The 11,133-nt window shown below is 47.4% G+C and overlaps 1 long non-coding RNA gene across 1 annotated transcript; it reads left to right on the top strand.

Annotated features, from left to right (window-relative positions):
- Positions 1–4,457: 4,457 nt before the first annotated feature.
- Positions 4,458–10,795, top strand: LOC104914304. Its single transcript, XR_004161957.1, has 3 exons — positions 4,458–4,636; positions 8,828–8,965; positions 9,153–10,795. It is a non-coding gene; the product is annotated as an uncharacterized LOC104914304 (long non-coding RNA).
- Positions 10,796–11,133: the final 338 nt, after the last annotated feature.

Raw genomic sequence — 11,133 nt, 5'->3', positions numbered from 1 at the left:
TTCAGAAATTCTGCTTTGTGACTTTCCTGGGCAGCACAAGGGCATCCTGGAGAGGCAAATCTCTTTCTCATTAACACCTCTCTAGACCACTGCTCTCCTTCCCTGCTTCTCAGTTCTGGCTCTGGTCCTCCAGGAGCACACGGTGTTTCTTGAGAGGGGCTGAGAGTCATCCCTGTCTGCTGGGAATGTAGCATTGGCTCTTAGCGGTGCCACAGGGAGAGGCTGGGCTGCACCAGTTAAAAGATAGAAGTCTTGGGTACAGGAGCAATGGGCACAGCCCCAAAGCTGATGGGGGCATGATGCTTTTCCAGGCACCTCCGAATGCTGCTGACTCTTTTTGTGCCTACTTAGGCCAGTTTTATACAGGGAAGAGCTTCTGAAAAACAAGAGGAACTCCGCTCTGGTGGAAATTACAGGTTCAAGACAGTGTACCAAAACCACCAGTCTGCTGGGGCAGCCACCACAGCCCTCCCTGTGCACCAACTGTTACTGGGATCCCAGCAGTACCTGCAGCATCCAGCTGCTTTTTGCCTTTTGTTCCCTCTTGTGACCTGTCAGTTCTCCAATACTGACAAAGCAGTTTGGAATCGAGCAGGGTCCCTGACCTTCTGTGCTTAATTACTAATGAGAAGCACAAGGGCCATCAGTACAGGTGCTAAGGGGCAGGTCTGTATCAGCAGTAGGCTTGTTTTTTCTGTAGAAGTGTTGAATTCCGGAGGCAGTAGGTGCTAAAAGTTGCTCTCGTGTGGCAATTCTTTATTTTTTTCATTAAAAAGAACAAAGAAATTGTCTGACAGGGCTGGAGGAATGTCTGGGCTCTGCAGGACAGGTATTGGGCTGCTTCTGGGGTTTATGTTCCTTGCTAAGAAGGATGGGACATTGGGAATGTTGTGTCAGGAGTGTTATGTGGTTTTGCTTTGGAGAATAAATGTTCTTGGCTGCTTGACCTTGTTTGCTTGGAGGGACGTGGGTGTTTGGTGTTTAGGAAGAGTGGTCTGAGAAGGGTTTGCTGCAGCTTGGTTGAAAGCAGTAGATACATAAGAAGGTTAATGGTGCATCAAGAGAACTTCATTTTAGGTTCTTTAGCCTCTCAAATTTAAATGATCGATGTGACAGCAGTGGGTTTGAGGCAGGAGCGCATTCGGTGCAAAAGACTGATGGCTGAAATGCTTCTGCAAAAAAAGAAGAGGAAACTGTTTTTGAGCAAGAGCTCAGGGAAGATGTTGTGGAGAGGGTCTGAAGGTGCTGTACTATCTGCCAGCCCAGTGATGAGCCTCCAGCAGAGCTGCCCCACGTTTGGGTCACTGATGCCACCTACTTCCAGGCTCTTAGTAGCTTTCCATTCCCATGTATGACCTGGCCTGAGCTCTGACTCTGCAAAAAGCAAGGCTTAGGTTTCAGCACTCCAGCTTTGTTGCAATACCTGATGGATCACCTCTCTGAAAAAGCAGTGGGAGCCTTGTGCTTTTGCTCAGTGCTAAGAAGGGCTCTATGCGTGCAATTGAAACAAAGCACAGCAATCGGAGGGGTTCACCTGCATATATGGTATAAGGCATCTGAGTGTCCTCAGAAGCAGCAGGTGGGAAACAGTGCAATGGGTGTCTCCAAGTGACAGCAGCTGCTTTATGGCTTTCTCTCAGTGTTCGCACAGTGCTGGGGCCCACGGGACCTTGGTCTCTGCTGGGGCTCCTGGTGCTGCTGCAGAATAAGCTGTCCTTTCACTGGGAGCTGCTTGGTGTACCTCACTCCTGTATGCAGGTTTGGCCACTTGTGATCTCCCATTAGCTGCAGGTCAAGAACAGCTATGTGGGCTTTTCTTTCTTTTTTCTTTTTGCTCCTATAGATAAGAAAAAATCCTCCTGCAGGCGAGCAGAGGGTCCTGGCTCAATCATCACCCTCAGCAATAGGGGACAGCAGCTCCTGGCTCCATCATCCCAGCACAAAGGCACACAGCACGCAGGGCTGCCTGTGCCATCGTCCTCCCCTGTCACTTCGGGTTCTTCTCCTGCTGACACTTATCCTGGAATTGAAGCTGGGAGCTGCACTCTTAGCCCTGACGTGCATGTGATGTGACAGCACTGTCCCCAACCACCCGGGTGGCCCCGTCCCCGTGTCCCCACGTCCTCATTAGCCATGGATTTGGGGGGAGGGAGCGGGTGTACGCAGAGGCAGCGATAGCATCTGCTTTGTAGCAGGAGGCAGGCAGCGGGGTTATTGTTTGTTAATAGATTGCTTTTGAGGAGCTGCTCATATGGGACCCGGCGAGTTTCAGAGGTAATTAAAACTCTGCCTATGCAAAAGGCAGGATCTGATTATTTCCTTTCCAAAGCAGGCAGATTAAACCAGGAAAGTTTTTCACCACTTCTAAGAGAGCAGAGTTGCTTTGAATGAAGTTCATAATATGGCATATAATAAATAAAACTCTTTAGCTTTTTCTGCTATATTCAAAAATAACTTTTTTTTTTCCTTTTTGCCATCTTATTCCTTGGATTTAAGCAGCAGGGAACACCTGCACCCATGGAGTACTGATGCTGCAAAGATCATTTCTTAGCTAACAGCTTTCATACCTGCTTACTCTTCTCTTAGAAGGCTTTTTTGTACCGGGACCTCATTCTACCTGAAACAGAAAAGCATCAGTGGGTGGGTAAAAAAGGAGTCATGAAATAGTTGCAAAGTCTCTCTATCACTTCTTATTTAAAGAAAATAAACTATGTTAAAGGTAATCAGGAAACCTTATAACCAGGTGTCTGTAGGCTCAGTGAGGCTGTGGCATGCCCCTGGGATTCCAGCTCTGCACCAGTCCTGGCCTTAGGCTCTGCGTGTTCCACATATTTCAAGGAGCTGACCTTTATGGAGCTCTGAGGAAGAAGAGATGGGGGGAGAGACTGATAAATCTACCAAGGAGAAGAGAAGAGAAGCTGACTTTATTACCTGGGCTGAGTTGATGCTGTTCTCGCAGCTCTTCCATCTGAAGCCTGGCTGAAACCCAGAGGATTTCAGCCTTGGTGGAGGGGGGAGAGATGGTGGTGAATGAAAGTCTGTTGGGTTCTGAGGGGCTGAACAGGCTGAAAGACCGAGGGACGTGTTTGGTGATGGAGGAGAACAAAGCTTTGTGAGCAGTGCTGGCAGAGGAAGACCAAAGCATGGACTGACCATTACAGACCTCTGCCACTCCTTCACCTGGAGCTGTGTGCTCGCTCCAAGTTGCATAATGCAGGCTTGAAATCCTGAATTAGAGATTCCCTGTGAGAATCCTGCAAGAGAAATTATGCTGCATTGCGCTTCTGCTGGGGCTGGGTGTCTGCACTGGGAGAGGGGACTTGGTACAGAATCGTAGAATGGCCTGGATTGAAAAGAACCACAATGCTCATCCAGTTCCAACCCCCTGCTATGTGCAGGGTCACCAACCAGCAGCCCAGGCTGCCCAGAGCCACATCCAGCCTGGCCTTGAATGCCTGCAGGGATGGGGCATCCACAGCCTCCTTGGGCAACCTGTTCCAGTGTGACAGCACCCTCGTTTCATCCCAGGGTGAGCTGTAGCTGATTGCAGCTGTACAATCTCTCTGGCTGTACAATCCATCTGGCATGTGTAATCCACTCACATGTTTTTGGAGTTCGTGGCTCTCTTTGTGTGTGCTTAAACCGTGCGCACGTATACATGCACGCATTTTATTGCTGATAGGAAATGAAACCCCAGATTAAAAGACATTAATGAAGATAAAAAGTAACAGAATCTAATTCCAATTGTCTGTGGCAGAAACCCAATTTTCAAATGATAATTACAATAATTAAAAATTCCCTTATCAACGCAGACAAAAACGCTGCACGTTGGCAGCAGAGATGATGAACAAGGCGAGCTGAGGCTCCTCAGTGCTGAAATCAATTTTCAGAAGTTCAAACGAGCCCCAGAACAACTGCAGCTCTGTTGTGCTTTTTTCTCCCTGGTAAAGGAGGAGAATTTCCCCATGCATGTCCATGTATCCCTTTTTTTGTTGTTGTGTTTTTTTTTTTGTTTGCTGTTTTGTCTCCTTTATCTGCTGGCTTGCTGGAAGAATGAAACTTCGTGTAAACAGAGCTGCTTTCCTATAGAGGTGCAGCATTGGGTGAGTTCAAAACTGTCTCAGGCCTCCCCATTTTGGCTTTGCTTCTAATTCTGGGTTATTTTATTTAGAATTAACAAACATATGTGCTGTGCTTTGGGGGAATTTGCCTGGGAAGGCTCTCAAAGCTCTTCATGCTGAGCCTGCTCCCTTCTGCTGTCCCCACTGCAGCAGTTAATGCAAAGTGTTAAGAACCCAAGTACATATCTGATGAAAGAACTCTTTTGCCTAGAAACGTATCAGGCTTCTGTGCATGCACTTTGGAAAGATAACAGACTGCCAAATTTGGAAGTTCGCTTTATTTTTTTCTTGGCTGAATTATACAGGATGGTTCACCTTTATGTTTTTTAGACTGTATCGTGGTGTGCACAGACCAGTAGGCATCAATTGATCCAGCTCAGTGATGCTCTTGGAGAGAGAGATGGCACTGCAGAGATCCCATTCGTCAGCTTTAGCAGTTGGGAAGGGATGGGAGAACAGCTCATCACAGAGCTCTGCGTCCTGCACCATGCCCAGTGCATGCTCTCACTTCACAGGTTAGTCATCGTGCTTCCATCAACACTGGGCCCAATGTATTTATGAGCAGCTGACAATTCTCAGTGCATGGCAAATGCGTTGCTGCTCTTTAAGCAGTTGTAATTGTACCTAATTAGTACAGAGAGTCCCCGGGCACAAAGTTTGGAAGTCTATCCAAATTGTGTGAGCATTTGACTTCGGGATCTGGGGAGGCTGTGACTACTTTGAGCTCTTTTGCTTGTGGGTGCAGGCCCTTATATTTTTCTCATGATCCACTGAGTTCATCCTTTCCCTTCAGTACATTTGCTCTATCAGCTCTGTACTCCATGTGCTGGTACATCATACAGTTACTTAACATCCCTTCTCCAGTCCTTATCCACCTCTGGGAAATCCCTTGGAGAGGTTCTCATTCAGTATTGAATGGAGTGGGCTGTTGGTGTAACTGCTCTAAAACTGCACCGGTTCCATTGTGGCTGGATTCTGTAAGACAGGGCTGCCTGCTCCTGGGATAAGCTGCTTTTTATATAACAGTAAATGAGAACCTCATTTATCAGTGCATGCACAGGAATGTGAAGACAAAGAAAACGGTGATGCTCTCATTGTTTCCAATCCTGGCTTTCAGAAAAGCTGTGAGACTGAGGGAGAGTAGAAGGGGAAAAGTACTGCTAGATGGAAGCCAGATCCATCACCACTCAGAGCAGCAGCATGGGGATGTCTGCCAGTGGCTTTTCTCTGTGATTTTTTCTTCCCCATCGCTTAACAAATCTACAGACAGGAGAGCACAATTCAGCCAGGAATGTTTTGTCCACTTGGAACTGACCTGGAGCAAATATTTCTGTTGTGTGCTCATCAGCAGTGAGCGGAGGGCACAGCAATGAGGAGCAGCCAGCAGGAAGGCAGAGGGCTTGGGGCTGCTGATGTTCTCTTAGATGGATTGCTGTTGTAGCAATGTATTCAGGCTTCCCCAGATCTGATCTCAGTGGTTTACAAAATCGAACTGGTGGATAACAGCAGACGTTATACCAGGTAGGAGGGAGCTGTGCATTTGGAAATGAGAAAGGTTTCCAGTAATGAGGAAGAGCTTCCGTATCAGATAATGATTTTAGTGGTTCTGTCCCCAGTAGCAGTGCACATATGCCCCTGTGCCCAAAACAGTTTGTATTTCCCTTTCAGTAAGGAAGAACTGACGGATCTGCAGTTCTGCCCCATGCAACAGCAGGCTCCTTTTTGGGTGTTGCGGCCAAATCTGTCCTAAACTCATGATCTCTCAAGTGACTCCATAGCCTTAATGCCAGCACTGAAACCTCCCTGCAGCCCCCAGCAGCCCAAGGTGAGCAGATGAATGTCAGCACACCCTGCAGCCCTAAGCACTCACTCCCCTGCACCACCAGGATTGCTGCTGTGGTGGGAGCAGCATTGTCAGAGGGGGCATTGCTGAGAGTGACCTCAATTTCTCAGCTCCAATATTCAATTATTTCTGCAAGGAAAAGATCCGTTATTTAATAATGGCTGAGGCACTCCAAATTATTCATCAGCAGAGGAAGTGAGATGCTGAGATGCACGGAAGGGACGCATTTGGTGTTGGGGGCTGATGTGCTCAGAGCCCAGCTGAAGGGAGAGCTTCGGCATTTCAGTGGCCCCTCTCTGAGGTGCAGCCCTTGTTTCTGCAGTTATCTTGGCTCTGAGCTGGTGCATCTGCTGCTAGGAGGAGCCTGGGTGATAACTAAACCTGACTCTATTGAAGAGCAATGCTGTGCTTTTCTTGATTTTTTCCTTTTTTTTTTCTTTTTTTTACTAGGGTTGGGATCCATGCCAGGTTGAGCTGTGGGGTTGCAGGCACACACAAGCCATATCCAGGCTGCCAGTGCCTCTATTGGGGCTTTGCCTTGTTCACCTAGGGGTCCTGTTGTAAGCATATTCTGCTGATGTGCCTGTGCTCTTTTGCACCTACGCTCTTCTCCCCAGTTGTTAACAATGTGCATCCTGATGCTGAAAGAGCAAGAAATGGGCTTTCCAGCTGGTGCTCCCTTAGGTGGTATTTGCCTGGCAGAACAGTGGTGTGCAGTGAGATGCTGCTGAATGGGTACAAATTGGGGCAGATGTAAGCATCCCCCATCCACATATTGCAGATAATATTTATCCACTCGAGTCAGGAGGTGAACCCATAAAATGCTGAGAGCTGTTTTGTGAAAGCACCATACCTGCATGTTTGAAAAGGAAAAGCATCCATGCTTGCATATTTAATTGCCAAATTATCATATAAATGTCGCGCTAGTTAGGTTGCCAGAACTCACTGATATTTTAAATGTTTCCATGTTTTAACTCTGTGCAAGTCAACCTTTGCAAGCCTAATTACAAGGGGAAAATCACTTTCTACACAAAGAAATGGCATTTTTTTCCTCCATGTTTGGAATTGAGGGGAATTTCCTGAGACTTTCACAAGAATTGTCTGCTGATGTCTGTAGTGACAGGAGCTCTTCCTCACTGGGATAAGCTGGATTAATGCTAGCAAAAAAAAACACAAAAAAACCCAAGCCAACCCACAATAGCAGTGCTTGAACATGTTTGCATATTTTGGTTTATTTTGCAAAATTATTTCTGCAAAACATCCCAAAAATAAACAGAAATGCCCTTGCAGAGCTGAAAACCTTGGGAGGCTTCACGCAAAAAGAGCTTTCCACTTCGACGTTCCCTTCAATTTTATTGCAAAAACAGCTGTCTAAAAAGGATCAAAATGAAATTTTTTTGAGGCAGCACAGAGCTTTTTTTTGACACTTCCAGTGCGTTGGGAACTGCTTGCTTTCAAGTCAGTGTGATACTGATATTAACACTTACAAATGCATGCTTGCTGCTGTCCCTCCATTCCCCTCTGCACACCCACCCACAGGTCTGTGGTTCCTGTGTTAAATCTCAGCAGATGTGATGGAGGCAATGGTGCTTCCTGAGCTCCTCACTCCCATAAGGGTTGGGAACATTGTGGTGCTCTTCAGAAAGAGTAAATGGCCCCAGTGGCTGTAGAAGGAATGAGAAATCCTATGGAGGGCCAGCCAAGCCCTGCTCCATGCGGGTGTGCTGGAAGGGACAGCCTTCAGCTGCTTCCATGCTGTTTGGAGGATGGAGGACCTGCTGCAGGGCTCAGTGCAGAGGGATCAGCTGTGGGATGTTCTGTTCTGCATCCCAGCCCCCCTTGTGCTGTGTTTTGGAGCTGAGCTGTCTGCAGAGCAGCAGGTATTTGTCATCTCTGCAGCATCACATCTACATGTCTAAACACGTTCCCATCTCCTGCTTGCAAAGGGATTAAGAATAGGAGTCCCAAAACTCAGTAGTGTAGCAGAGAAAGGCTCGTAGTGCTGTGTGTGGGCACAGGAGAATCTGCATGCGATGCCTTGGGACTTGGAAGGCTGCTGCAGGGCTTGACCTCTGCTTTCATTTGTTTTCCCTGTAAGCCCATTCCCCATGGAGAGCAGAGTTGTGCCATTTTGTGCCGACCTTCCCGAGGGCCTTTCCCCATGGTACCTTTGGACCTGCAGCTCCAGGTTCCTGGCACTTTCCTGTGGCAGAGCTCCTGCTGCAGCCCATCTCCTGTGTGCCTTCAGGTGCAGGGTGGTTGCAGGGAGCTGGCTGTCCCAACCCGTTATCTTGCTGGTTTCTGCCAAGCAGAGGAAACAAACACGTATCCGCTAATCCAGACATTTAAGACTACACAGCCAAGGTTAATAATCCAGTGACATCTGAATTGCATGTACTGTAAATAATCAACATATTTCTGAAGAGCTGCTGAAGGATTTAAAGCAGGCTAATTACAGAAATATGAAAGGGGAATGGCCCTGTCGATTCAGCACGTTGCTGAACAGAAAGGAAATGCCATGAAAGACCAGGGGCAATGCTCTGATGTGCAAAACTGTTTGCATATATATGTATGCAATACAAAGTTTAGGAAACAAAATATTTATTTCTGCTTTGATGTCTTTTTCCTTCCAAGTGATGAGCGTATCTCCCATCTTTTTACTCTTAAAAAATGAAACTCGTCTAGGATGCTGACTAATCCAGTTAGCAGTCATGGATGTGGCATGGAGGTTTTGACTGCTGGAGGGTTATCCCAGATCTCTCAGGTCTTCTGGACACTTTTATTGAGGCTCTGTGTTTATTTGCTTTCCCTTCCACCTCTTGTTGAAGCCATTGTGATCTTCTCTTGCCTCATTGTTTTACAGTGGCACAAGTTGCCCAGGGAAATTGTGGCTGCCCCATCCTTGGAAGTGCTCAAGACCTGAGACCAATTCAGCTGTCTGAAAGGAAAACTAAGATCTTTGCACTTTTCAGCAACGATATTGCAGAGACGAGGAGGCCAGGTGAGATTTGTTACAGCCCAAAAGCTGTGTGCAAAACCTCACGCTTCCATTTGCAGTTTCTGTTTTTAACCTCTATCATTCTGAGACATTTGTATGATAGAGAAAAGCAAGAAACAGAGCTAGAGGAGAAAAACAAGCCTTGCAAATATATACACCTCCTACTGGAGCCTTTTTTATTCCTTTGCAGTTCCACTGGTTCCAGTGAGGACATCTGAGTTGCCTGGATCTGGGTGAGAGAACACAGTGTGCCCTTATGGCCCAGCGTGAGGTCTTGTAGGGTAACAAAGAAAATGGTCAAACATACAGCAGAAGTTTATGTCATGCCAAAAATGAACCCAGAGAGAGCATAAAAACAGTATTTATTTTTTTCTCATGCCTATTTCTGTTCACAATATTACTGTAAAAGCCTCTTAATTACCGGAGGGGAGCTCGTGCCTTTTGGTGGAACAGCACACAGCTGTATTTGTGCGTTTGCAGGGAGGTTTTGCTTTTGTCCTTTTGCTTCTGTACACAGTGATCACTGTGTGGGTTGTGTGGGGCAGGGCTGTCATTGAACCCCTTGAGTCAAAAGGGATCAGTTAAAGGTCAGATAGTCCAACTCCCAGTGTCTAGGAGAAGATAACCACAAAAAATCAGTGGTGTCCAGCTAGGCAGAGTATGTACCTCATTGTGTCAGATCAGGATGGGAGCCTGCTCCAGCCAGGAGGCAAGGGTAGCTCAGATATGAATTGCAAAGAGAATGGAACTTTGATTTTCCTGTCAACCGGCGCGCTCTGCACTCCTGGCTCCCTGCTGATAAGCTTGTCTTAATGGTGGTGGGATACAAAACTATATTGACCGCATCTCCAGGCTGCCTGTCTCAAAGGGAAAGCTGTGCCTTCCCCAAGTTTTATGACTTGAAGCTGTCAAGGAAAAGGGGGGCGAGGGGGGAAAGTTGTGATGGATTCATTCTTCAGCCTTATCCAGGGCTACACTGCACCTTCTGCAAATATCAGCTCCTTGAAAGGCTGTGGAGACAGAGGAGAGGAGAGAGCCTCAGATAAATCACAGTATTTGCATGGCTTTGTGCAGATGACAACAGCACGTGGACAGTCCTTTTTTTTCTCCCCTTACTTGAAAGTGCAACCAGACAATCTCCTCCCCTTCCTTCTGGCCTGTTCCCACTCTCACTCGTTCATTATTACCATTAAAAATTATTGATAAGGAAACTTAATCGTGGGTCAAAGTTCTCAACATTTAGATGATTCCTTCTGTGCATTTCCTCCTCCCTTCTGCCCTTGTATCGCTATCTGCCTTTCCCAAAGCTGAGCTCAGAGTCCAGCACAGCTCCGGGTTCCTTCCCTCCCCATACCCAGTGATGATGTGGCTCATTTGGGCAGAACATGGGATTAGGGCTGCCCAAACATGGGGCTGGACAGCACGAGGCAGCTAGGAGCTTTCACAAGTCACGAATCAGAGCAGCTTAGTGCTTGGAAAATAGCTTGCATGAGCTTGAGTTCATCCTGCCTGTGGTTTTGTGTCTTAAAAACGTTCCAGCAGTCACAGGACTGCAGGACAAAACAATAAAAGGAAGAAAAGCTGGGATGGCAGGAGGCTGGCAGTGCTGCAGTGAGCTGGGGCAGCAGTACCACGAGTGGTGGTGATGAAGAAGGCTGACCTTCCAAGCACTGCCCAGGGGAGGAGAGCACCTTGCAAAGCCCAGATAGGAATGGAACCCCGGAGCTGACATCTCGCTGCTGCTGAAGCCTGCGAAGCTGCACTGCTTTGGAGAGCTCTCAGCTGGTTTGTACTCTTGGGCTGGACGTAAGCCCATAAGCTGTAACTTTTCCAGGGCTGGATCTGGGCTAAGAATCCTAAAATAAATGATTTGGTTTAAAGGTTTTGTTTTGCCTTCGTGTGATGTACGGTGCTGTGTTGGCAGAGGGTCACACGGGCTCCTCTGCTGCAGCCTGCAGGTCGAAGCTTTCGTGTTGCTGTGTTACTGGCAGAGGGCTGGCTGCAGGTGTGGGAGATCAGGGTCTGGTATCTGATATCTACAGGGAAAAGCAGGAAAGTGAAAAAGACTCAGTTCTGCAAAATGCTGAGTGCCTCCTATGTTCTTTGCAGGGTTCCCAGGGCACCAAGCTCTTACTGCCATTATGGCTTATGTTACAGACAAAAGCCGTGAT

Source organism: Meleagris gallopavo, chromosome 25, assembly GCF_000146605.3.
Source record: "Meleagris gallopavo isolate NT-WF06-2002-E0010 breed Aviagen turkey brand Nicholas breeding stock chromosome 25, Turkey_5.1, whole genome shotgun sequence".
Taxonomy (NCBI): Eukaryota; Metazoa; Chordata; class Aves; order Galliformes; family Phasianidae; genus Meleagris; species Meleagris gallopavo.
This window is presented reverse-complemented; position numbering and strand designations above follow the sequence as displayed.